Here is a 26792-nt window from a genome sequence, read left to right on the forward strand (position 1 = left end):
CATTCCAGATACTGTGGGTGTGAATCCTTGGTGACACACAGTATTGACAATCATTGGTCAAAATCTCTGTTCCTTGTTTCCACACTGTTGCTGGTAGTTGGTCGTGAGTGGTGGCCATCATTCCCGAATTAGATATGTATAATCTAGGTCAACGCTTAACACAGACATTTGGCCAAAAAACATTATTGGCCGACAATCACTTAATTGGTCTTCGCTATAGAAACAATTAGAAGACCACAATCATTCCAGTGCCCAAGAAAACCAAGCTGCATGCCTAAATGACTCACCCCGTTGCACTCACCCCTGTCATCATAAAGTCGTTTGAAAGGCTGGCACACATCAAGGCCAGCATGCCAGACACACTAGACCCACTCCAATTTGCTTACCACTCCAACAGATCCACTCAAGATGCCATCTCCATTGCAATCCATATAGCTCTATCACACCTGGACAAGAGGAACACCTATGTGAGAATGCTGTTCATTAACTATAGTTCAGCATTCAATACCATTGTTCCCTCCAAGCTCGGGCCCTGGGTCTAGACTCCGTCCTTTGCAACTGGATACTGGACTTCCTGACAGGCAGACCACAGGCTACAACAACTGAGGATTGGCAACAACTCCTCCACTACACTGATTCTCAAAAATACCTCCAGTACACTGACTCTTAACACGGGGCCAGGCACAACACCAACTCCATCACCAAGTTTTCAGATGACACCACGGTTGTAGGCCTGATCAACAACAGTGATGAGACAAGGGAAGTGGTAAGAGACCTAGCAGTGCGGTTCCAGGACCACAACCTATCCTTCAATATCACCAAAAAGAAAGAGGTGATTGTCAACTTCAGGAAGCAGGGAGAAGGATATGCCCAATCGACATCGATGGGACTGCTGTGGAGAGAGTCAGTGACTTCAAGTTCCTCTGCGTCCAAATCTCAGAGAACCCGACATGGACACACAACACCATCACTCTGGTCAAGGAGGAGCAACAGCGCCTCTACTTCCAAAGGCAGATGCAGAAACTTGGCATGTCCCCCCGGATACTCTCCTACTTCTACTGCTGCACCATTGAGAGCGTCTTGACCGGCTGCATCACAACCTGGTATGGAAACTGCTCCACTCTCGACCACAAGGACCTTCAACAGTTGGTGAAGACGTCCCTGTCCATCACTGGTGCCGTGCTCCCACCCGTAAAGTACATTAACTTCAAGTGGTGCCTGAGGAATGCACGTAACATCATCAAGGACCCCACATACCCAGCCACAGACTGTTCACGCCTTTACTGTTTGGCAGACGGTATCGGAGCATCGAGTCTCGGGGCTCAGAGACAACTTTTACCCACACGCTATCAGACTGCTGAACACCTGAACCAGGACGACCACCTCTACACCAACAGTTTATTTGCATGGACTTTTCACACCTTAGCAGACATTCACTCTCTCACACATCCACTCACATGGCCACACAGTCTGTTTTTTCTGCTACCGCACGGCAAGCGTACCAGAGTGTCAAGTCAGGGACGAAAAGGCTCCTGAACAGCTCTACCACAAAGCTATGAGACTGCTGAACAGTTCATTAAACAGCTACCCAGACTTTCTGCTTTTCACCACCTACCTACATGTAGATAATATTTCAATCAATCACCTAACCAAACCTACATGTACATATTACCCTTAATCAATCACCCCAACTATCTTGTACCCCAGTACACTGACTCGGTACCAGTACTCGTTGTATATAGCCTGTTATTGTTATTTTATTGTGATATTATATTGTGTTACTAGTTTCTTTTGATCTATTTGTTCATTTTCATACTTTTTAACTGCATTGTTGGGAAAGGGCTTGTAAGTAAGCATTTCACGGTAAAGTCTACACTTGTTGTATTCAGCACATGTGACAAATATAATTTGATTTGATTTGATATGCACAAACACACAAACCATGACTAATGCTTTTGGACTTATATAATTATTGCACAAACTTACTGCATAATTCAACACTTTCTCTCCGTACTCACCCTCGCCAGCACATGTAAATGTCCTACTGTAAATTGTTTGTGCCTTCCTTGAATTTATATTTCTGCTAAATATATTATATTTATATTTCATTGAGCTTTTATTTTTTACATACTTACTCCTATTCTTATTACTGTCGTATTGTTGATAGGTGAACCAGCATTTCATTATACTGTGTACCATTTGTATCCTGTGCATATGACAAATAAACTAGGGTCTATTTTTCTGAATTTCTGCCTGACTGACGTGCCCAAAGTAAACTGCCTGTTACTCAGGCCCAGAAGCCAGGATACGCATATAATTGGTAGCATTGGATAGAAAACACTTTGAAGTTTGTAGAAATGTTTAACTAATGTATGAGACTATAACACAAATGATATGGTAGGAGAAAATCCAAAGAAAAACCAACCAGAATGTTCTTTTTGTCACGTCCTGACCATAGTTCTTATGTGTTTTGCTTGTTTAGTGTTGGTCAGGACGTGAGCTGGGTGGGAATTCTATGTTGTGTGTCTAGTTTGTCTGTTTCTGTGTCCAGCCTAATATGGTTCTCAATCAGAGGCAGCTGTCTATCGTTGTCCCTGATTGAGAATCATATATAGGTGGCTTGTTTTGTGTTGGGGATTGTGGGTGGTTGTTTCCTGTCTCTGTGTTTTGTCTGCACCAGATAGGACTGTTTCGGTTTGCCACACTTTGTTGTTTTGTATCGTTGTAAGTGTTCACTGTTTTCGTTTAATTAAACATGTTGAGCACTGGCTACGCTGCGTGTTGGTCCGATCCCTGCCGTTACACTTTTTGAGGTTCCAGGCTCTTATAATGGAAAGCTATGGCTCCTATGCATTTCTAGCTCCCAGATTGCAATTCCTATGGCTTCCACTAGATGTCAACTGTCTTTGTTCAAGGTTTCAGGCTTGTTTCTTCCAAAACGAGGAAGAATTTGGAGTTTTGGTACAAAGAGTTACAGTGGAAAATCAGTCTGTGGGCGCGCACTTGCTAATTTTACTTTTCTATTGAACATACTTCTTTCCGTATGAAATATTATAGTTTATTTACATTTTAGGGTACCTGAGGATTAGATAGAAACGTAGTTTGACTTGTTTGAACAAAGTTTAGCGGTAGCTTTTTGGATTCCTTTGTCTGCATGTTGAACTAGTGGATTACCGAAATCAGTGGCGCCAACTAAACAGACTTTTTGGGATATAAAGAAGGATTTTATCTAACAAAACGACCATTCATGTTGTACCTGGGACCCTTGGGATTGCAAACAGAGGAAGATTTTCAAAAAGTAAGTGATTATTTAATCGCTATTTTTGATTTTATGAAGCCTGTGCTGGTTGAAATATATGTTGATGTGTGGCGCCGTCCTCAAACAATCACATGGTATGCTTTCACTGTAAAGCCTATTGTAAATCGGACAATGCAGTTAGATTAACAAGAATTTAAGCTTTTAACCGATATAAGATACTTGTATGTTCATAAATGTTTATTACTATTATTTATTTGAATTGCCCGCCCTCCAATTTCACCGGATGTTGTCGACAGGTGTCCGCGGGATACCTAGCCTTAAGAATTAAATCAGGGTTTGGCAACTCTGGTCCTGGAGAGTGCAGTGTGTACATACGTTTGTTCCAACAAAGCTCTTCCACCCTGTTTCACCTAACCAGGGCCTTAATTGTATTTATTTAGCCTTTATTTAACTAGGCAAGTCAGTTAAGAACAAATTCTTATTTACAATGACAGTGAGGTAGGAGGTGAACCAATGGTACCTTGTTGTCCGAATGTCTCTCTCCTTTGCTTAATTCAACATAGTTACAATAGCTACTGAAATACTGTAGCAAGCTATCCCGACTAATGTGCAATACGCTAAGATGGTTAGCGTTTTGCTTTATGTAATGTAGGTTCAAAGACTGTTGGAATGCAGCTTTTAGCACTACCAAAAGACTCATGATTCAGGCTTTAACTCGAGGACTCTGACTCGATCACTAGGGACTTGACTTGGACTCAAGGTTTAGTGACTAGACTACATCGCTGCAGGGAGGAGAGCTGTTTTGCTTATACCTAGCACTTCTAAATGTCGGTCAAACATGACATTCATGGAAAATATTGTGTATTGTGTTGACTAATTATGTGGGCTGGGGAGGACATGTTGCCACTTTGTGACAGATGTTTACACAACATTGTGGTGCCATGTAACTTTTCTAGTTCCAGAGCTGTATGGCATGTAGTAAAAGGGTATCCAAGTCCTCAGGCTGCAGTATCTGCCAGTTGTCATCCTTACCTTCAGGAACTGAGTTCATTGATGGGCCAATAATTTACTTTCTCTACCTAAATAATGAGTCAATTGATCAATTAGCTCAGAAGCAAGACTTTGGTTGGTATTTGTTGAAGGACTAATGTTGAAAAAAATATTTTAGATTCACTTTATCTGTACAATTGAAAAACAGGCTAAAGACTGAATGCTTGTTGATTTAGAAAGTGACATTTGCACACATTGTTTCATAACATAGTGGTGGTTTCTGATGGCTCTATCTACCCTCAGTCCAGAAGAGGTTTCAGTTAGTATGCCTATGTCATGAGGAAGCACATGTTCCCTCAGTGTGGTGAATGACATGGCTGGTTTCCTGTCTGTTACCTCTCATTACATAAATAATATCCAGTGTGGATACACTCTACCACAAGACCAAAATGTTCCCACTATGTCTGTTATTTTAGTTTAATCATCATTCATTTGTATGTTTATCTACAGTATGTTTCTGTCCATCCATACATCAACTCATATCAACATCAGTTTTATGACGAGCGATATGACACTGTAAACGATAATGGCAATTTTAGGTTCAACACATGTTTAAAGACCTAGACCTTTCATTGCTACCTCTTATCATCAAGATAACTTAGCACATTTTAGGCAAATATTTTCAGACTAGATTATGTCTAGCTCAGCTAAGAAAAGTGCCAACCTTTGTTATTTTGATATTATCTTTGTAGGTGTCTTGTCACATGATTTAACTAAAGAAAACAAAACATGTTTTTTATGTATGACTATTGCATTAGGTCTGTGTAGTGCAAAGTTGGATATCAGTATTAGATATAAGGTATCACTGAATTAAATCTGCACTAAATCTATTTAGATTGGGTTAGGTATTGTCGTATAAGCAGTCACTTGGCACAGAGTCTGCTGAGGTTTCAGTAAATATGTGCTGCCATGACCAGCATGTAGGCTGAGGTTTTTGTATTGGTGTGTATCACTGTGGCTGCCCCCATACACAATGACACACACCATTACAAAAACCTGTGTCAAATGCTCCCACAGTAATGTATTTATGTGAAAATGTTTTAATTTGCAAAAAATTTGACGTTTGTCGAAATTTCTATATAATGACAAATAATTCAGCTTAAATGTCAATGTGACTTTTTAAGTCCAGACAATTGAATGTTTGTTCCAAAGATTAAAAAAATTAAAATCAGGGGACCAGCTAGTTTAAGATTATGAACATAATATTTAAATAAGAAGATATGAAAAACGTATGTGATGGTTTCAGTGCTTGTCAAAGCTTTTTAAGCGCAAATAGAGTTTCTAAAACATAAAAAATATTATCTAAAAAAACTGTGATATTCAACATAGCCCATAGTCATTATATCCAGAATTCATATAAGGCGTATTCAGAACATTCCAGTATGATCCGTCACTTAATACAGAGTCAGGAGAGGTAACCACTTGTGCTGAGGTTTTGTACTGGTGTATATCATTGTGGCCCCCAGTGTACACAGTGATACATGCTAGTACAAAAACTCATGCCACATAGTGACACCCTCAATAAAACCATTTGTTATTTTATCTCCAACATTGACACCATAGTTTTCCCCCAATAAACTTAACTTAACAATCAACTTAGACATAAACTGGTTTTCCACTTCATACCAACTTTATGTCCAATTCTCATCAATACATGTTTCTCCTTAATTAACAGATGATACATATGTTGATAAAACAGTATAATTAAAGATAACTACCTTTGAATATATCAAGCATGGTGAAACAAACGTAGGAGAAACACACACTACACTCTTCACCTAGTTAATCCCCTAATACACTCTAAGCCCAGCATCAGTGTTAGAGATGGGGAAGGGGTTTTGTCATGGGCTGTATCACTGTGGCCGTTATAAATATAAAAAATATTATAAGTATATTATAAAAAAAAATAAATGACTTCCTCACCATCTTAAATAAGCATGCCCCATTCAAGAAATTTAGAACCAGGAACAGATATAGCCCTTAGTTCTCTGCAGACCTGACTGCCCTTAACCAACACAAAAACATCCTATGGCGTTCTGCATTAGCATCGAACAGCCCCCGTGATATGCAACTTTTCAGGGAAGCCAAGGATAGCTTTTTCAAGCAGACATTTGCTTCCTGCAACACAAACTCAAAAAAGTTCTGGGACACTGGAGAATAAGAGCACCTCCTCCCAGCTGCCCACTGCACTGAGGATAGGAAACTCTGTCACCACCGATAAATCCACTATAATTGAGAATTTCAATAAGCATTTTTCTACGGCTGGCCATGCTTTCCACCTGGCTACCCCTACCCCGGTCAACAGCACTGCACCCCCCACAGCAACTCGCCCAAGCCTTCCCCATTTCTCCTTCTCCCAAATCCAGTCATCTGATATTCTGAAAGAGCTGCAAAATCTGGACCCCTACAAATCAGCCGGGCTAGACAATCTGGACCCTTTCTTTCTAAAACCATCTGCAGAAATTGTTGCAACCCCTATCACTAGCCTGTTCAACCTCTCTTTCATGTCGTCTGAGATTCCCAAAGATTGGAAAGCAGCTGCGGTCATCCCCCTCTTCAAAGGGGGGGACACTCTTGACCCAAACTTCTACAGACCTATATCTATCCTACCCTGCTTTTCTAAGGTCTTCGAAAGCCAAGTCAACAAACAGATTACCGATCATTTCGAATCCCACCTGTCACGCCCTGACCTTAGAGTTCCTTAATATTTTCTATGTTTGGTTAGGTCAGGGTGTGACTCGGGTGGGAAAGTCTATGTTTTCTATTTCTTTGTTTTTGGCCGAGTGTGGTTCCCAATCAGAGGCAGCTGTCTATCGTTGTCTCTGATTGGGGATAATATTTAAGTTGTCATTTTCCATTTGGGTTTTGTGGGATCTTGTTTTCTGTATAGTTTGTTAGCCTTACAGAACTGTGCGCTTTCGTTTTCACGTTTGTTATTTTGTTTGAGTGTTTTTTGAATATTAAAATCATGAACTCTTTCCACACTGCGTCTTGGTTCACTCTTCCTACCACAAACGAGAGCCGTAACAGAAGATCCCACCACCAACGGACCAAGCAGCGTGCCCCGGAGTGGAGGACATCATGGACATGGGAGGAGGTAATGGCAGGGCATGAGGGCCTGCCATGGAAACAGGCGGAAGCAGCAAGGGAGGAACGGCAACGATACCAGGAGTCACGGCAAGGACGGAAGCAAGAGGCAGCCTCAAAAAAAAAATTTGGGGGGGGCACACGGGTTGGTGAGCGGAACGAGCGGAACTAAGGGGTGAACGAGAACCAACTCCCTGTAAATACAATGACGAGTTGGTCACGGTTCAAGTGCCACGTTTTCCGGTTCTGCGCACCGTGCCTTCAGTGCGCATCCACAGCCCGGTGCACTCTGTGCCAGCTCCCCGCACTTGCTGTGCTACAGGGGGTATTCAGCCAGGACCCATTGTGCCAGCTCTACGCTCCAGACCTCCAGTGTGCCTCCACGGCCCAGTATTTCCTGCGCCGGCTCTACGCAATATGCCTCCAGTGCGCCTTCTTAGCCCAGTGCGTCCTGTGCCAGCTCTCCACACTCACCGAGCTAAAGTGGGTATTCAGCCAGGACGCGTTGTGGCAGCTCCACGTACCAGGCTTCCAGTACGTCTCCTCAGTCTGGTGAGACCTGTTCCGGCTCCACGTACGAAGCCTCCAGTGATGATCCATGGCCCGAAGCCTCTAGTGATGATCCAATGCATGAAGCCTCCAGTGATGATCCATGGCACAAAGCCTCCAGTGGTGATCCATGGCCCGGTGCCTGCAGCGAAGATCCATGGCACAGAGCCTCCATAGACGGTCCCCTGTCCGGAGCCTCCAGCGACGGTCCCCAGTCCGGAGCCTTCAGCGACGGTCCACAGGCCGGAGCCTGCAGCGACGATCTACGGTCCGGAGGCCCCGGCAACGATCCCTGCACCAGAGGCGCCACCGAAGTGGGGGGAGCCTAAGCCTAAAGCGGAGCGGGGCCTGCTTCCCGCACCGGAGCCTCCCCCGAGAGTAGATGCCCACCCGGAGCCTCCCCTATAGGTCCAGGTTTGCGGCCGGAGTCCGCACCTTTGGGGGGAGGGGGGGGTACTGTCACGCCCTGACCTTAGAGTTCCTTATTATTTTCTATGTTTGGTTAGGTCAGGGTGTGACTCGGGTGGGAAAGTCTATGTTTTCTATTTCTTTGTTTTTGGCCGAGTGTGGTTCCCAATCAGAGGCAGCTGTCTATCGTTGTCTCTGATTGGGGATCATATTTAAGTTGTCATTTTCCTTTTGGGTTTTGTGGGATCTTGTTTTCTGTATAGTTTGTTAGCCTTACAGAACTGTGCGCTTTCGTTTTCACGTTTGTTATTTTGTTTGAGTGTTTTTTGAATATTAAAATCATGAACACTTTCCACGCTGCGTATTGGTCCACGCTTCCTACCACAAACGAGAGCCGTAACACCACCGCACCTTCTCCGCTATGCAATCTGGTTTCAGAGCTGGTCATGGGTGCACCTCAGCCACGCTCAAGGTCCTAAACGATATCTTAACCGCCATCGATAAGAAACAATACTGTGCAGCCGTATTCATTGACCTGGCCAAGGCTTTCGACTCTGTCAATCAACACATCCTCATCGGCAGACTCGATAGCCTTGGTTTCTCAAATGATTGCCTCGCCTGGTTCACCAACTACTTCTCTGATAGAGTTCAGTGTGTCTAATCGGAGGGCTTGTTATCCGGGCCTCTGGCAGTCTCTATGGGGGTGCCACAGGGTTAAATTATTGGGCCGACTCTCTTCTCTGTATACATCAATGATGTCGCTCTTGATGCTGGTGAGTCTCTGATCCACCTCTACGCAGACGACACCATTCTGTATACTTCTGGCCCTTCTTTGGACACTGTGTTAACAACCCTCCAGACGAGCTTCAATGCCATACAACTCTACTTCCGTGGACTCCAACTGCTCTTAAAAACAAGTAAAACTAAATGCATGCTATTCAACCGATCGCTGCCTGCACCTGCCCGCCTGTCCAACATCACTACTCTGGACGGTTCTGACTTAGAATATATGGACAACTACAAATACCTAGGTGTCTGGTTAGACTGTAAACTCTCCTTCCAGACTCAAATCAAACATCTCCAATCCAAAGTTAAATCTAGAATTGGCTTCCTATTTCGCAAAAAAAGCATCCTTCACTCATGCTGCCATACATACCCTCGTAAAACTGACCATCCTACCAATCTGCGACTTCGGCGATGTCATTTACAAAATAGCCTCCAATACCCTACTCAATAAATTGGAAGCAGTATATCACAGTGCCATCCGTTTTGTCACCAAAGCCCCATATACTACCCACCACTGCGACCTCTACGCTCTCGTTGGCTGACCCTCGCTTCATACTCGTCGCCAAACCCACTGGCTCCAGGTCATCTACAAGACCCTGCTAGGTAAAGTCCCCCCGTATCTCAGCTCGCTGGTCACCATAACAGTGACCAGCGATATACCACCTGTAGCACGCGCTCCAGCAAGTATATCTCTCTGGTCACCCCTAAAACCAATTCCTCCTTTGGCCGCCTCTCCTTCCAGTTCTCTGCTGCCAATGACTGGAACGAACTACAAAAATCTCTGAAACTGGAAACACTTATCTCCCCCACTAGCTTTAAGCACCAGCTGCCAGAGCAGCTCACATATTACTGCACCTGTACATAGCACATCTATAATTTAGCCCAAACAACTACCGCTTCCCCTACTGTATTTATATATTTTGCTCCTTTGCACCCCATTATTTCTATTTCTACTTTGCACATTCTTCCACTGCAAATCTTCCATTCCAGTGTTTTACTTGCTATATTGTATTTACTTCGCCACCATGGCCTTTTTTTGCCTTTACCTCCCTTATCTCACCTCATTTGCTCACATTGTATATAGACTTATTTTTCTACTGTATTATTGACTGTATGTTTGTTTTACTCCATGTGTAACTCTGTGTTGTTGCATGTGTCGAACTGCTTTGCTTTATCTTGGTCAGGTCGCAATTGTAAATGAGAACTTGTTCTCAACTTGCCTACCTGGTTAAATAAAGGTGAAATAAAAAATAAAGAATACTGCAGTGTTACACATCCCTGTACAAAAAACCCTTTCCTGTCTAGATGGGGGAATTTACAATGTAGTGAGGGCAGCTGTGAAACATTAGACATTGATGCATTTTATCTCAATATCAAAAGGAAGCATCTGTTGTGTTCTGTACAACATTGTTTCCCAACAATTTATTATGAACAGTATGGTGTCAACATCTTTATGGATCATTCATGTAGCCTATCAACTAACCTCAGATGGAGCACTTGACATTGCTTTATATTTCTAACCTACTACTAGCTAGCTACAGAACAAACAAGCAACAAATGGCATTTAAGTGCTGATCAATATATAATCAATCATGAAGCAAAAGTATATGCAGATCATGTTGTGTGCACTGAAGTGTTCGCAAACTAGGTAGCTTTAATTGGTTGAACATTAGCTACTTAACCACAGTAGCATGTCAACTTGCTAGCTGTTTATTGGATTGCTGTGATTTAATGTTAAATAGCTAGCTAAACTGATTGTTTAATCAAAGCCTTCCTTGAATAGCTATATTTTGCCACCTATTTAACTGTTAGCTAGCCAACTTGCTATGCAAAACAGCATGTTAGCTACGTTATCTAACTATCGCCAGCAGCATACCACCCTGCATACCACTGCTGGCTTGCTTCTGAAGCTAAGCAGGGTTGGTTCTGGTCAGGCCCTGGATGGGAGACCAGATGCTGCTGGAAGTGGTGTTGGAGGGCCAGTAGGAGGCACTCTTTCATCTGGTCTAAACAAAGATCCCAATGCCCCAGGGCAGTGATTGGGGACACTGCTCTGTGTAGGGTGCCGTCTTTCGGATGGGACGTTAAACGGGTGTCCTGACTCTCTGAGGTCATTAAAGATCCCATGGCACTTATCGTAAGAGTAGGGGTGTTAACCCCGGTGTCCTGGCTAAATTCCCAATCTGGCCCTCAACCATCATGGTCACCTAATAATCCCCAGTTTACAATTGGCTCATTCATCCCCCTCCTCTCCCCTGTAACTATTCCCCAGGTTGTTGCTGCAAATGAGAACGTGTTCTCAGTCAACTTACCTGGTAAAATAACGGATAAAAAAAAAAAAAAGAATCTAGCTACTTGTAACATAGCCAAACTAGTTGATGATTAAAAAAAGTGATGTAAGTTTGAAAACTGTACCTTGTTGTCAGTTGAGGTATTTATGAATAACTTTTGTTTAAACATCCTGTCGATTGTCAACTTGTTTTCTGCAACAGTCTGGCATGCGAGTTCACTCAATGTAGCCCGGCATTTGATTGCTTGCTCTGGACTCTGACGTGGCGTTCTAGAAAGTCCCACAAAATGAACTGGTTAGGTGGCAAGGAATCAATGCATTCTCACTCAAAAGTAGTCGCAAATGCTACATTTATGTCTCATATTAGCTGAACACATCCTATATTCTTAACACTCACACACGTTTCTCTCATTGACCTTGCTTGCATTGGATGCATTGACATGGTGCCCCTTTGAGGCATTAGGATCTGCAAGTTTATAGCATCTTCCCATTCAGTTTATGGATGGGACAGCATAAGATGGAGACTCAGTTTTTTTTGTTAACCTATTATATTACAGAAGCAAGTGCATGTTGGTCTGATCCTGATAGCTCCACCTTTCCTGAAGTGAATGCATTATCCCATGCATAAAATGCATAATGTCTTGTGAGGAGTGTTTATTTTTCTAATACCAGTCACTCTAATATATGGACTAAATAAGATTTATTGTGCACATTACGATTAGGCCTACATGGAGATGCATTAGTTGCTGGGTGAACACCCTGGTCTTGAGATGCTGCTGCATTTCTTGATGTAGTTTCAGCAAACAGATACCGTTTATTTACCCTCTAGTCAGACAAAAGGGTTTCTCTCATTCACATTTCCAACTGCTGTTAATAAGATACTATCACACTTGCAGCTCTGACCGGGCAGGGGCTTGCAAAGGAAGACTATTTCAGAAGTTGTGAAGGACTTGCCTTTCTTCCAGAACTTGTTCTTGAAGTGATGCAAAACTAGAAGAAGAATTTCTTATTTCATTCCCAGGTATTATCTGTCCTACTGTTGTAAAACTGGTTGTCCCTTCCAGGTATCTCCGGGAAGAGCCAGATCCTGTTTGCTTTGGTCTTCACTACTCGCTACCTGGACCTCCTCACCTCCTTCATTTCCCTCTACAACACCACCATGAAGGTAAGAGGATGGCTGGGCCTTAATTAACCTATTCCATATGGTCAGTTGTGAGAGAGCTGGCGGATGAGATTAATGGCTAATACACAGTGTTGTGTGTTTGTCTTTCTATCAGATCCTGTGGACATTCTCCATCTACCTGGAGTCGGTGGCCATCTTGCCCCAGCTCTTCATGATCAGTAAGACGGGCGAGGCGGAGACAATCACCACCCACTACCTGTTCTTCCTGGGTCTCTACCGGGCCCTGTACCTCTTCAACTGGATCTGGCGCTTTTAATTCGAGGGGGGAAACACTAGTCTTCTTCATGAATAACTTTGAACTGGTAAACAACGGCTCCAAAACTGAATGAGAGGTCATCCCAGGTCTTCACGCAGTCATCAGATATCTATTTTTAGCATCTTGCCTTACCGTTTCTCATTGCTGTTCAAAATAGACAGAAAACATGTTTTTTTCGACATGTGAGGTGTGCTCTTAATGATGGTTCAACATGCCTTGTATCGATTAGGGTTGTCTCAATGCAAAGTACCATTCCAAACATCTAAATGAAATGTAGTCTTTATGATTAAAATGTAAACGATTTGTCTAGGAGTGTTATGTAATGATGGTTTCATGTCTTTTTTTCATACATTGTTTTTTACATGACTATTCACAACTACATTTACATATGTTTTGTACGTGGTCTTTCTTTTGGATATCCCAGTTTGCACTCTTCTCTTGAAAAATGTATCCTTCAAAGCCCACTTCCTGGTTCTTGCGTTCATATATCTGTTTGACCAATTATTGTTCTCCATTTGCCCTTTTATCATTTTTGCTCAAATTTGCTTCTCAATGCAGTTGTCAAATTTGACATAAAATTGCCAAAATGCTTTATTTTCTGAAAAGCATCAATTCTTCATCTTGGTGTCCTCCATTTATGTACATACTTGTCATTCTAAGATGAAGTTCCCCTCTTAACATGATACATATCACCGTTCACATCACCAACCAAAATAAGAGTTTATTGCATTACTTAGGCCCAGCATCAGCTTGTTCAACATTGGATGACTAAGTAATTTAGGGGTCCGTATCAGTAAATGTGCTTCCTGATATGACTATTTGGTTTATGTTTTCAATGTAGTCATAGACTAAGTGTCACTGATGTAGAGAGGAGGCAGTCACAGGTTTAGAACTACTGAGTTTATTTCAGCACCATAGATCAAAGTGGGATGAAACCCAAACGTTGTTGTGCTCAAAATATATCTTCATGAACAAAAAGTCACAGGGCAAACCCAAAGTACAAAATATATCTTCATGAACAAAAAGTCACAGGGCAAACCCAAAGTACAAAATATATCTTCATGAACAAAAAGTCACAGGGCAAACCCAAAGTACAAAATATATCTTCATGAACAAAAAGTCACAGGGCAAACCCAAAGTACAAAATATATCTTCATGAACAAAAAGTCACAGGGCAAACCCAAAGTACAAAATATATCTTCATGAACAAAAAGTCACAGGGCAAACCCAAAGTACAAAATATATCTTCATGAACAAAAAGTCACAGGGCAAACCCAAAGTACAAAATATATCTTCATGAACAAAAAGTCACAGGGCAAACCCAAAGTACAAAATATATCTTCATGAACAAAAAGTCACAGGGCAAACCCAAAGTACAAAATATATCTTCATTAACAAAAAGTCACAGGGTGAACCCAAAGTGCAGAATATATCTTCATAAACAAAAAGTCACAGGGCGATCCCACAGTGCAAAATATATCTTCATTAACAAAAAGTCACAGGGCGAACCCACAGTGCAAAATATATCTTCATGAACAAAAAGTCACAAGGCGATCCCAAAGTGCAAAATATATATTAATTAACAAAAAGTCACAGGGCGATCCCAAAGTGCAAAATATATATTAATTAACAAAAAGTCACAGGGCGATCCCAAAGTGCAAAATATATCTTCATTAACAAAAAGTAACAGGGCGATCCCAAAATGCAAAATATATATTAATTAACAAAAATTCACAGGGCGATCCCAAAGTGCAAAATATATCTTCATAAACAAAAAGTCACAGGGCGAACCCACAGTGCAAAATATATCTTCATGAACAAAAAGTCACAGGGCGAACCCACAGTGCAAAATATATCTTCATGAACAAAAAGTCACAGGGCGATCCCAAAGTGCAAAATATATCTTCATTAACAAAAAGTAACAGGGCGATCCCAAAATGCAAAATATATCTTCATGAACAAAAAGTCACAGGGCGATCCCAAAGTGCAAAATATATATTAATTAACAAAAAGTCACAGGGCGATCCCAAAGTGCAAAATATATATTAATTAACAAAAAGTCACAGGGCGATCCCAAAGTGCAAAATATATCTTCATTAACAAAAAGTCACAGGGCGATCCCAAAGTGCAAAATATATCTTCATTAACAAAAAGTAACAGGGCGATCCCAAAGTGCAAAATATATATTAATTAACAAAAAGTCACAGGGCGATCCCAAAGTGCAAAATATATCTTCATTAACAAAAAGTAACAGGGCGATCCCAAAGTGCAAAATATGTACTCATTAACAAAAAGTCACAGGGCGATCCCAAAATGCAAAATATAAAGTACTCAGGAAATGGTAGGAGAGATTCCTCCCAGGAACACAAGTAACATTTACAATGACAGACAAAGACAAATGACAGAGGGAGTATATATACAGTGATAGAGCGGGGATTAATGATGACGAGACAAGTCCGGGGTTGATGAGTGAAGGGCGTTTGCCAGCAGTAGGTTCAGCAGCAGCTAGAAGCCCGGCGACGCCGAACGCCTGAGCTGGACAGGAGAAGGCTACTCTGGACGGTTCTGACCTAGAACATATGGACAACTACAAATACCTAGGTGTCTGGCTAGACTGTAAACTCTCCTTCCAGACTCACATTAAGCCTCTCCTATCCAAAATTAAATCTAGAATCGGTTTCCTATTTCGCAACAAAGCCTCCTTCACTCATGCCGCCAAACATACACTTGTAAAATTGACTATCCTACCGATCCTTGACTTCGGCGATGTCATTTACAAAATAACCCCCAACACTCTACTCAGCAAACTGGATGTAGTCTATCACAGTGCCATCCGTTTTGTCACCAAAGCCCCATATACTACCCACCACTGCGACCTGTGTGCTCTCGTTGGCTGGCCCTCACTACATACTCGTCGCCAAACCAACTGGCTCCGGGTCATCTATAAGTCTTTGCTAGGCAAAGCCCCGCCTTATCTCAGCTCACTGGTCACCATAGCAACACCCACACGTAGCACGCGCTCCAGCAGGTATATTTAACTGGTCACCCCCAAAGCCAATACTTCCTTTGGCCGCCTTTCCTTCCAGTTCTCTGCTGCCAATGACTGGAACAAATTGCAAAAATCACTGAAGCTGGATTCTTAGATCTCCCTCTCTCACTTTAAGCATCAGCTGTCAGAGCAGCTTACCGATCACTGTACCTGTACACAGCCAATCTGTAAATAGCACACCCAATTACCTCATCCCCATATTATTACTTACCCTCTTGCTCTTTTGCACCCCAGTATCTCGACTTGCACATCATCATCTGCACATATATCACTCCAGTATTAATGCTAAATTGTAATTATTTTGCCTCTATGGCTTATTTATTGCCTACCTCCCTACTCTTCTACATTTGCACACACTGTACATAGATTTTTCTATTTTTTTTCTATTGTGTTATTTACTGTACGTTTGTCTATGTGTAACTCTGTGTTGTTGTTTTTGTCGCACTGCTTTGCTTTATCTTGGCCAGGTCGCAGTTGTTAATGAGAACTTGTTCTCAACTGGCCTACCTGGTTAAATAAAGGTGAATATTTTTTAAGAAAGGCTGTTGTGACACTAAGGTTAATTTGGTATTGATTGAATACTGTAATCACCTTACATGGTCAGTTTTCTGCTGTTTAGCTGTTTAAATAAAGATGCAGTCATTTGTCACAGAGGTAAAAGACCCATTGAAATATACATGATATTCTAGAACAGTGTGAAGGAGGAATGCGTGTGAGATATGGTGTTTGGTATAGATGCATTTCAGTTAAATGTTGAGATTTTACCCATTTTCACAGCTATGTATACCCCCGTAGTCTTTTAATTTGAGTCATTCCTATAGCTTCCTTTTGTTTTACGTTGCATGACACCTGTGATACCACCTCACTTCCAATAAACTTTTTATGAAAAAACACAATTTTACCTTGTTACTGTGAAAAAACACCACCTGTGTACAGACAGCTAGAAAAAGATTAGCCAAAACACCGTAAGTACTTAAAATTACTTGTAATCTATTGGTATATTATTAGAATCCCCATTAGCTGTTGTGAAAGCAGCAGCTACTCTTCCTGGGGTCCACCTTAAACATGACATTTAACAAGAACAGCCCAAGGCCTGAACTACAACTCTGTGGTGAAGTGTCAATCATTACAATCATTACTTTTGTAAATGTATTATAAAATGTCTTACAATACTGAGACACTGGCTTTCAAGAACAAATCAATTTAGTCGTGCAGTTGAAGCGATTTACTTCTAACATTCCATCAAAGTAACATCTCACCACTAATCTTCAGAGAAAAGGTACATTCAATTGAATACAAACATAAAAACACAGAATTTGAATTTTAGATTGACAAAAATCATCAGTCACTATCATCTCTGTTAGTGCATACTTTACCATTCTGTGTTTCTGGTTCACACAAACGGACATGACCTTAGTCACAGAAACTAGCTCCCACTGTTCAAATGGACCACAGATTTGAAACTTAAAAGACTGACCTGTTATTAATCCTATGTGGATCAAAACTAGAGGAACACATTTAATGAAATATTTGGCAAATGTACAATATGGATTATAGCATACTGCACACATTGTTTACAGAATACACAGATTATTGTCAAATACAATGTAGTAGTAACATGTATATTATTTGCACTGCTACCTGGTCATCTGTCATGTTCTAAATGGGCTTTGTTAAACAACAAATCATTTCTACCATTACAGGTTCTTAGTCCCCTCTCCATTGCAAATGATGAGGACAATTAAAACCAAGGTACATTCATTGCATATAACATCTGACATGCAGACTAGCAACTGATAGCAGCTTGAATTTCAACTGTGTTTATCATGTATAAAATATACATCTTTGTTCTCTTAAGGCCTGCTTTAAAAGTTCCAACAGTCTGAACAACCCTGAAATGATCTGGAAGGGAGTTCCATAGGTATGGTGTGAGAGAGGAAAAGGCACGGTCCCCCATTGTGAGGAGCCTGGTCCTGGGGGCATGAAGGAGTATAAGCATGGCTTGAATGTAAGGTGTGTGGAGGTTCATAGGGGGAGAGCAGGTCTGACAGGTAGGCGGGTACCCGATGCCATTTTGGGGTTTGTAGAGGAGCAGGAGAAACAGGTAGCCAATGGAGATCAACAAGGATGAGAGTGATGTGAGCAGATTTTTTAGTTTGTGTCAGTTTCCTCGTGGCGCTGTTTTGGATGAGCTGCATGAATTGAATTTGCAGGCAGGCCCCCCAGTAAATGCATGTATTAGCTTTTCTGCGTCAGATGTGGTGAGAGAGGGTCTTAGTCGGGAGATGTTCTTCAGGTGAAAGAATGACGTTTTACAGAAGTGACTTATGTGGGAATTGAAAGAGAGAGCAGCGTAGAATTTCACACCCAAATTAGTGATGACTGATGTGAGTGGGATGATGTGGCCATCTATGGCAGGGCGGATGCTGCAGGAGTTGGTGATCTGCTGGGGTATGCTTATCAGCATTGCTTCTGTCTTGCTGCTGTTGAGTTGGAGGAAGTTGTTCTGTATCCAAGATTTGACCTCTTCCAGACAGTTGGACAATATTGACAATGCAGATGATGTGTCAGGATTTGTTTTTATGTTCAAGTGGGAGCATGTAGAGCAGGAAGAGGATAGGTCCTAACACCGATCCAAGTGGGACACCGCCGGTTATGGTGGACTCCTCTGAACTTGCCTCACAAAGTATGACGTACTAATTGCGGTTAGTGAGGTAGGAGGTGAACCAATGGTATGTTTGTTGTCAGAAATTCTCTCTCCTTTGCTTAATTCAACATAGTTGCAGTACAGTAGCTACTGAATTATCTCGCCATCCTGACTAATTTGCTATACCGATTTCCGTATCGTAGGTTCAAAGATTGTTGGAATGCAGCTTTTAGCACTACCAAGGGAGTTGTTACTCGACTTTGGACTCAAGGTTTAGTGACTTGACTACATCACTGCAGGGAAGATAACTGTTTTTCTTATACCTAGCCCTTCTAAATGTTGGTCAAACACAAAATGGCAAATATTGTGTTGTGTGTTGGCTAATAATGTGGGTTGAGGGAGGGGAGGACATGTTAGCACTTTGTGACAGTTGTTTTGACAACACTGCAGTGCCACATAACGTTTCTAGTTCCAGAGCTGTATGGCATGTAGTAAAATGGTATCCAACTCCTTAGGCTGCAGTATCTGCCGGTTGTCATCCTTGCCTTCAGGGACTGAGTTCAGTGGTGTGCCAGGCGTGTGGACTCACCAGCTACATAATGGCATCAATTCTCTGCAAAACAAGAATTTGGTTGTTATTTGAATGGCAGATAGCCTAGCAGTTAAGATAACTGGATCAGTAACCAAAAGGTCACTGGTTCAAATCCCCAAGAAGACTAAGTGAAAAGTCTGTCAATGTGCCCATGAGCAAGGCACTTAACCCTAATTGCTCTGGATAACGGTGCCTACTAAAAACATTTCATAGAAATATATTTAAGATTAAATTTGACAGTACAATTGAAGAACAACCCTGTGAGGCTAAAGTCTGAATGCTTGCTGACTTAGATAGTGACATTTGGACACGCTGTTTCATAACATAGTGGTTGTTTCAGAGGGCTCTATGTACCCTCAGTCCAGAAGAGGTTTCAGTCAGTATGCCTATGTTATGAGGAAGCACCTGTTCCCTCAGTGTGGTGAATGACATGGCTGGTTTCCTGTCTGTTACTGCTCATTACATAAATAATATCCAGTGTGGATACGTTCTACCACAAGGCCAAAATGTTCCCACTTTGTATGTTATTTTAGTTTAATCATCATTCATTTATATGTTAATCTATGTTTCTGTCCATCCATACATCAACATCAGTTTATGACAAATGATATGACAATGTAAATGATTATTGCAAATTTAGTTACTTGTTCAACAAATTATTAAAGACCTGCCACTGCTACCTCTTATTGTGAACATGACTGAGCAAATTTTAGGCAAATATTTTCAGATCGGCGTAGCTCAGCTAAGAAAAGTGTCGACCCATTGTTATTTTGATATTACCTTTGTAGGTGCCTTGTGACATACAGTTGAAGTCGGAAGTTTACATACACCTTAGCCAAATACATTTAAACTCAGTTTTTCACAATTCCTGACGTTTAATCCAAGTACAAATTCCCTGTTTTAGGTCAGTTAGGATCACCACTTTATTTAAAAAATGTGAAATGTCAGAATAATAGAGAGAATGATTTATTTCAGCTTTAATTTCATCACATTCCCAGTGGGTCAGAAGTTTACATACACTCAATTAGTATTTGGCAGCATTGCCTTTAAATTGTTTAACTTGGGTCAAATGTTTTGGGTAGCCTTCCACAACCTTCCCACAATAGGTTGGGTGAATTTTGGCCCATTCCTCCTGACAGGGCTGGTGTAACTGAGTCAGGTTTGTAGGTCTCCTTGCTCGCACACGCTTTTTCAGTTCTGCCCACACATTTTCTATAGGATTGAGGTCAGGGCTTTGTGATGGCCACTCCAATACCTTGACTTTGTTGTCCTTAAGCCATTTTGCAACAACTTTGGAAGTATGCTTGGGGTCATTGTCCATTTGGAAGAACCAGTTGCGACCAAGCTTTAACTTCCTGACTGATGTCTTGAGATGTTGCTTCAATATATCCACATTATTTTCCTACCTCATGATGCCATCTATTTTGTGAAGTGCACCAGTCCCTCCTGCAGCAAAGCACCCCCACAACATGATGCTGCCACCCCCGTGCTTCACGGTTGGGATGGTGTTCTTCGGCTTGCATGCCTCCCCCTTTCTCCTCCAAACATAACAATGATAATTGTGGGCAAACAGTTCTATTATTGTTTCATCAGACCAGAGGACATTTCTCCAAAAAGTATGATCTTTGTCCCCATGTGCAGTTGCAACCGTAGTCTGCTTTTTTATGGCGGTTTTGGAGCAGTGGCTTCTTCCCTGCTGAGCGACCTTTCAGGTTATGTCGATATAGGACTCGTTTTACTGTGGATATAGATACTTTTGTACCTATTTCCTCCAGCATCTTCACAAGGTCCTTTGCTGTTGTTCTGGGATTGATTTGCACTTTTCACACCAAAGTACGTTCATCTCCAGGAGACAGAACGCGTCTCCTTCCTGAGCGTACTTGCGTACTATTTTTTGTACAGATGAACATTTGGAAATTGCTCCCAAGGATGAACCAGACTTTTGGAGGTCTACAATTTTTTTTTAAAGTCTTGGCTGATTTCTTTTGATTTTCCCATGATGTCAAGTAAAGAGGCACTGAGTTTGAAGGTAGGCCTTGAAATACATCAACAGGTACACCTCCAATTGACTCAAATGATGTCAATTAGCCTATCAGAAGCTTCTAAAGCCATGACATAATTTTCTGGAATTTTCCAAGCTGTTTAAAGGCACAGTCAACTTAGTGTATGTAAACTTCTGTCCCACTGGAATTGTGATATGGTGAGTTATAAGTGAAATAGTCTGTCTGTAAACAATTGTTGGAAAAATTACTTGTGTCATGCACAAAGTAGATGTCCTAACCAACTTGCCAAAACTATAGTTTGTTAACAAGACATTTGTGGAGTGGTTGAAAAACAAGTTTTAATGACTCCAACCTAAGTGTATGTAAACTTCCGACTTCAACTGTAACTAAAGAAAACAACAAGTCTTTTTTTATGTATAACTATGGTATAAGGTCTGTGTAATGCACAGTTGGATATCAGTATTTGATATTTGTAATCAGTGCACTAAATCTGCACCAAATACATTTGTATTGGGCCAGGTTTTGTCTTATAAGCAGTCCGATAAGCAGTCACTTGGCACAGAGTCTGCTGAGGTTTCAGTAGGTATGTGCTGCCATGACCAGCACTTGGGCTGAGGTTTTTGTATTGGTGTATATCACTGTGGCTGCCCCCATACACAATGACACAAACCATTACAAAAACCTGTGTCAAATGCTCCCACAGTAATGTATTTATGTGAAAATGTTTTAATTTGCAGCAAAATTTGACGTTTGTCGAAACATCTATATGTGACAAATAGTTCTACTTTAAAATGTCAATATGATACTTTTTTAAGTCCATCCAATTCAATGTTTTTTCAAATATGATAAAAAAAATCTAGTTTAAAGTTATGAACATAATATTTAAAAAAATGCGATGTGAGAATGTTTAAGTGCAGACAGAATTCAATGGTTGTTCCAAATATGACATAAAAAGGAAAAGCATGAGACCAGCTAGTTTAAGACTATGGATTGTTTAGTCTTAAGATTAAACAGTTGTATTCAACATAGTCATTATATCCAGAATTCAAATAAGGCGTATTCAGAACATTCCAGTATGATCCGTCACTTAATACAGAGTCAGGAGAGGTAACCACTTGTGCTGAGGTTTTTGTACTGGTGTATATCATTGTGGCTCCCAGTGTACACAGTGATACATGCCAGTACAAAAACTCATGCAACATAGTGACACCCTCAAGAAAACCATTTGTTATTTTATCTCCAACATTGACATCATAGTTTTCCCCCAATAAACTTTCATTAACAATCAACTTTAAAAAATCTATCATAATAGAATTGGAAATCATGTTTATGCATAAACTGGTTTTCCACATCATACCAACTTTATGTCCAATTCTCATCAATACATGTTTCTCCTTAATTAACAGATGATAAATATGTTGATAAAACAGTATAATTAAAGATAACTACCTATGAATATATCAAGCATGGTGAACCAAACGTATGAGAAACACACACTATGCTCTTCACCTAGTTTCTCCCCTAATACACACTCTAAACCCAGTGTTAGAGATGGGGTATGGTTTTTGTCATGGGCTGTATCACTGTGGCCGTTATTATGCACTGTGATACATCCCTGTACAAAAACCCCTCTCCTGTCTAGACTGGGAATTTACAACTGTACTGAGGGCGGCTGTGTGAAACATCAGACATCGATGCCCTTTCTCTCAATATCAAAAGGAAGCATCTGTTGTGTTCTGTACAACATTGTTTCTCAACAATTGATTATGAACAGTATGGTTTCAACATCTTTATGGAGGAAACATAAAAGCGTCTCATCAATCATTGATGTAGCCTACCAACTAACCTCAGATGGATCACTTGACATTGCTATACCTGTATATCAGTAGTTGGCGATATAGAATGTTTGTAAATTATGTTACAGTAGAAGGAATACTCTTTGGACTAAGGCAGTACTTGATATGACTATAATAGGAGACTTGGTATTTGATACCTCCTGTAAATAAAGCTATATGTCTGGACAACGTGATAACCATGATTGTTACATCTTAAATGTCAGGATAGACCACCTTTAAAGAGTGCTACTGTATATTTATATGGACAGACATGTCAGAAAAGTATGAAATCAGAAACATAGGACACAATAGTAGAATAGCAACCAATAGTGGAATGGAGAAAATGAAGATGAGAATTTGACCATTCAAATTCATAGCAGTGAAATGCTCTCCCATATGGGTCCAGAGTGTAGTCAGTGTGCAGACAGTACAATCCTGTCAACCCTCATGTCCATGGAGAGGTTTTTGTATTGATGTTTATCACTGTGGCCATTCCCGTACACAGTGACTCACTCCATTACAAAAACCCATGTCACATACAGCCACAGAATCCTCTCAGTTAAACTCACTGAAACCTCCAATGTCTCCATGTGGACAATGTATTTTCCAATCCTGTCATTTACAACAACCATTGAAGCTCAATTCAAGCAAATGTTTTGATCACATGATTTACAGCGTACCGAAAATAGTTGTTCCTCAGTGTATGTCAGTATTAAAGTTTTTAATGATGAGATTTCTTTCTCTGAAGAAAGCCTGAAGAGTATGGACATTTGTTTTAGTTGATAATGTGTTTAAATGTACAAGCACGTTTAGGTTAGCTGCCTATAGACAATCAGAATGTATATGTCTGTGTTCCTTAGGTGTCAGCACTCTCACACTCTGTGCTTGGTAGAGGTGGTAGGTTTTTGTCATGGACTGTATCATTGTGACCCGCTATATGGCACAGTGGTTTAACCCTGTACAAAAACCTCCCCACCACTCTGTGCAAGGCCAAAGATGGAATAAACATGTGCAACTTTTCACAGCAACCATAACATGATCTGTTGATTTTAATGTGATGAACAGTATGTCAAATTATGTTTTACTACTTATTAATAACTATTTTATTAGTTTGGGTTTTCAGCTTTTGCTGTCAGGCATTTTCATCATAACAAGGATTAAAGATCCTTGCTGGGACAGCTTTATAGACAGTGATTAAGTACATTTTTAGTTCTTATTTAAATTAAAAAATACTTTATTTAAAACAAATACATTCTGTTGTCGGAATCCAATAGTTGGAGAAGCTGTTTAAATGTTTTATCTTGTAATTGCATATGAGATGAAGTAGGTAGCCATTTCCACCACAGTGGTTTTTGTTATGGCGTGTAACACTGTGCCCCCGTAGTTATCACGATGACACACACCCATACAAAAACCTCTCCACACACCAGAGACCAGTACATTTATCAGGTACCTTTTATATTTCCCTGGAGTCATCACACATCTCTCTGATTCAATAAATGATCTTATTTTTACCTTGGAAATTTGTCTTTAGCCAGTAGAGTTGATCTTGTCAGATTTTATAATCCAAATGTATATGAAGAAATGCCAATCCATTCTCACCGGCCGTTGTGTCTGACGGACAGTGTGCACAGATGAGCATGATGAATAATACAAATAAAATACAACTTAGAGTGAGTTATGCAGCATCTCTTTAGGTTGTAAAATAAACGTTCTTTGCACTTCAGGAATATGAATGAGAATTTGTAAGAATGTGGAGTGTTACATATTATGGTACAGTATTGGGACGTCATACTGTAGAACAGTGGTACTCTAAGAAGGGCCAGTGACCCCTAGGTGGGCCACAGAGGTATTGCGTGTGCATATGTGGCGTAGTTTTGACTGGGTGGTTTTGGTGCAACTGCCCCAGCAATTTCAGTCACAGTGCCTCTCGAGCACAATAATAAACAGCTGAGTCCTCTGATCTCAGACTCTTGGCCTCTAAGAACGGGGTGCTTGTAGAGACGTCCTCAGTCAGTGTGAACTGGCCTTTCAGGGATTCTGAGTAGACTGGAGCATCTGTTGAACCAGAGTTAACTCTCCCAATCCACTCCAGAGCTTTGCCTGGTTTCTGCCTTATCCAGTGCATGTAGTAGTCTGTCATATCAAACCCAAAGATTTTACTGGACAATTTAACAGTTTCACCTGAGAAGGTGACTGATCCATCTCATCACAGCAAACTCCTGCAAACATTACGGCAGTCAATCAATAAATTATTAATTCAACAAATGTAACTTTCCTGGTGAAAATGTACTGACTTCATACTCACCCAATATTCATGTTAGTGTAAAAAAGAACTGTCACGATCGTCGTATGGTGGAAGAGAGGAGGACCAAAGCGCAGCGTGGTTAGAATACATTCTCCTATTTATTTAAGCGAAAACGAAGAACACTATACAAACTAATCAAAACAAATAAACGACGACCGTGACGCTATAGAAACAATGTGCTAACATGCAACATAGACATAGACATAGACATAGACAATAACCCACGAACTACCCAATGAATATGGCTGCCTAAATATGGTTCCCAATCAGAGACAACGATAGACAGCTGTCTCTAATTGAGAACCAATCTAGGCAACCATAGACATACATACACCTAGACTAGGGACTGCCCCATAAACATACAAAACCCCTAGACAATACAAAACACATATAGTGGGGCAAAAAAGTATTTAGTCAGCCACCAATTGTGCAAGTTCTCCCACTTAAAAAGATGAGAGAGGCCTGTAATTTTCATCATAGGTACACTTCAACTATGACAGACAAAATGAGAAAGAAAAATCCCGAAAATCACATTGTAGGATTTTTAATGAATTTATTTGCAAATTATGGTGGAAAATAAGTATTTGGTCACCTACAAACAAGCAATATTTTCTGTCTCTCACAGACCTGTAACTTCTCGTCTGCCCAGCGCCGTCTGAGATGTCCGTCTGCCCAGCGCCGCCTGCGCTGCCCGTCTGCCGCCCAGACTTTTTTTTCTCATTTTGTCTGTCATAGTTGAAGTGTACCTATGATGAAAATTACAGGCCTTTCTCATCGTTTTAAGTGGGAGAACTTGCACAATTGGTGGCTGACTAAATACTTTTTTGCCCCACTGTACATCTCCCATGTCACACCCTGACCTAACTAAAATAATAAAGAAAACAAAGATAACTAAGGCCAGTGCGTGACAGTACCCCCCCCCCCCCCCCCAAAGGTGCGGACTCCGGCCGCAAAACCTGACACAGAAGGGGAGGGTCCGGGATGGCCTTCTTACGGCGGCGGCTCGGGTGCGGGACGTGGACCCCACTCCACCATAGTTAATACCCGCTTTGGTGGCGCCTCTGGAGCGAGGACCCTTACAGCGAGTCCCGGACTAAAGACCATCCTAGAGGGCGCCACTGGACGGAGGGGCAGCTCCGGACAGAGGGGCAGCTCCGGACAGAGGGGCAGCTCCGGACAGAGGGGCGGCTCCGGACTGAGGGGCAGCTCCGGACTGAGGGGCAGCTCCGGACTGGCGGGCGGCTCCGGCAGCTCCTGACTGGCGGGCGGCTGTGGCGGCTCCTGACTGGCGGGCGGCTCTGGCGGCTCCTGATTGGCGGGCGGCTCTGGCGGCTCCTGACTGGCGGGCGGCTCTGGCGGCTCCTGACTGGCGCGCGGCTCTGGCGGCTCCTGACTGGCGGGCGGCTCTGGCGGCTCCTGACTGGCGGGCGGCTCTGGCGGCTCCTGACTGACGGGCGGCTCTGGCGGCTCCTGACTTGATTGCGGCTCTG

General features: G+C 41.6%; 1 protein-coding gene and 1 long non-coding RNA gene across 3 annotated transcripts in view; one reads left to right on the forward strand and one right to left on the reverse strand.

The window, feature by feature from the left end:
• ighd (immunoglobulin heavy constant delta) overlaps window positions 1-26792 on the reverse strand; it is a 252691-nt gene that overhangs the window by 23832 nt on the left and 202067 nt on the right. The window contains exon 1 of one of the 2 annotated variants that reach the window (XM_071398189.1): window positions 24510-24740. The exons of the other annotated variant lie outside the window; for it this stretch is intronic. The gene's annotated coding sequence lies outside the window, so the exon portion shown is untranslated. Of the gene's footprint in view, window positions 1-24509; window positions 24741-26792 lie in introns of those variants that run through there. 2 annotated transcript variants of the gene reach the window in all.
• Window positions 1225-17057, forward strand: LOC139574075 (uncharacterized). Its single transcript, XR_011674716.1, has 3 exons — window positions 1225-2724; window positions 12494-12594; window positions 12707-17057. It is a non-coding gene; the product is annotated as an uncharacterized lncRNA (long non-coding RNA).

Source organism: Salvelinus alpinus, chromosome 1 (assembly GCF_045679555.1).
Source record: "Salvelinus alpinus chromosome 1, SLU_Salpinus.1, whole genome shotgun sequence".
NCBI lineage: Eukaryota > Metazoa > Chordata > Actinopteri > Salmoniformes > Salmonidae > Salvelinus > Salvelinus alpinus.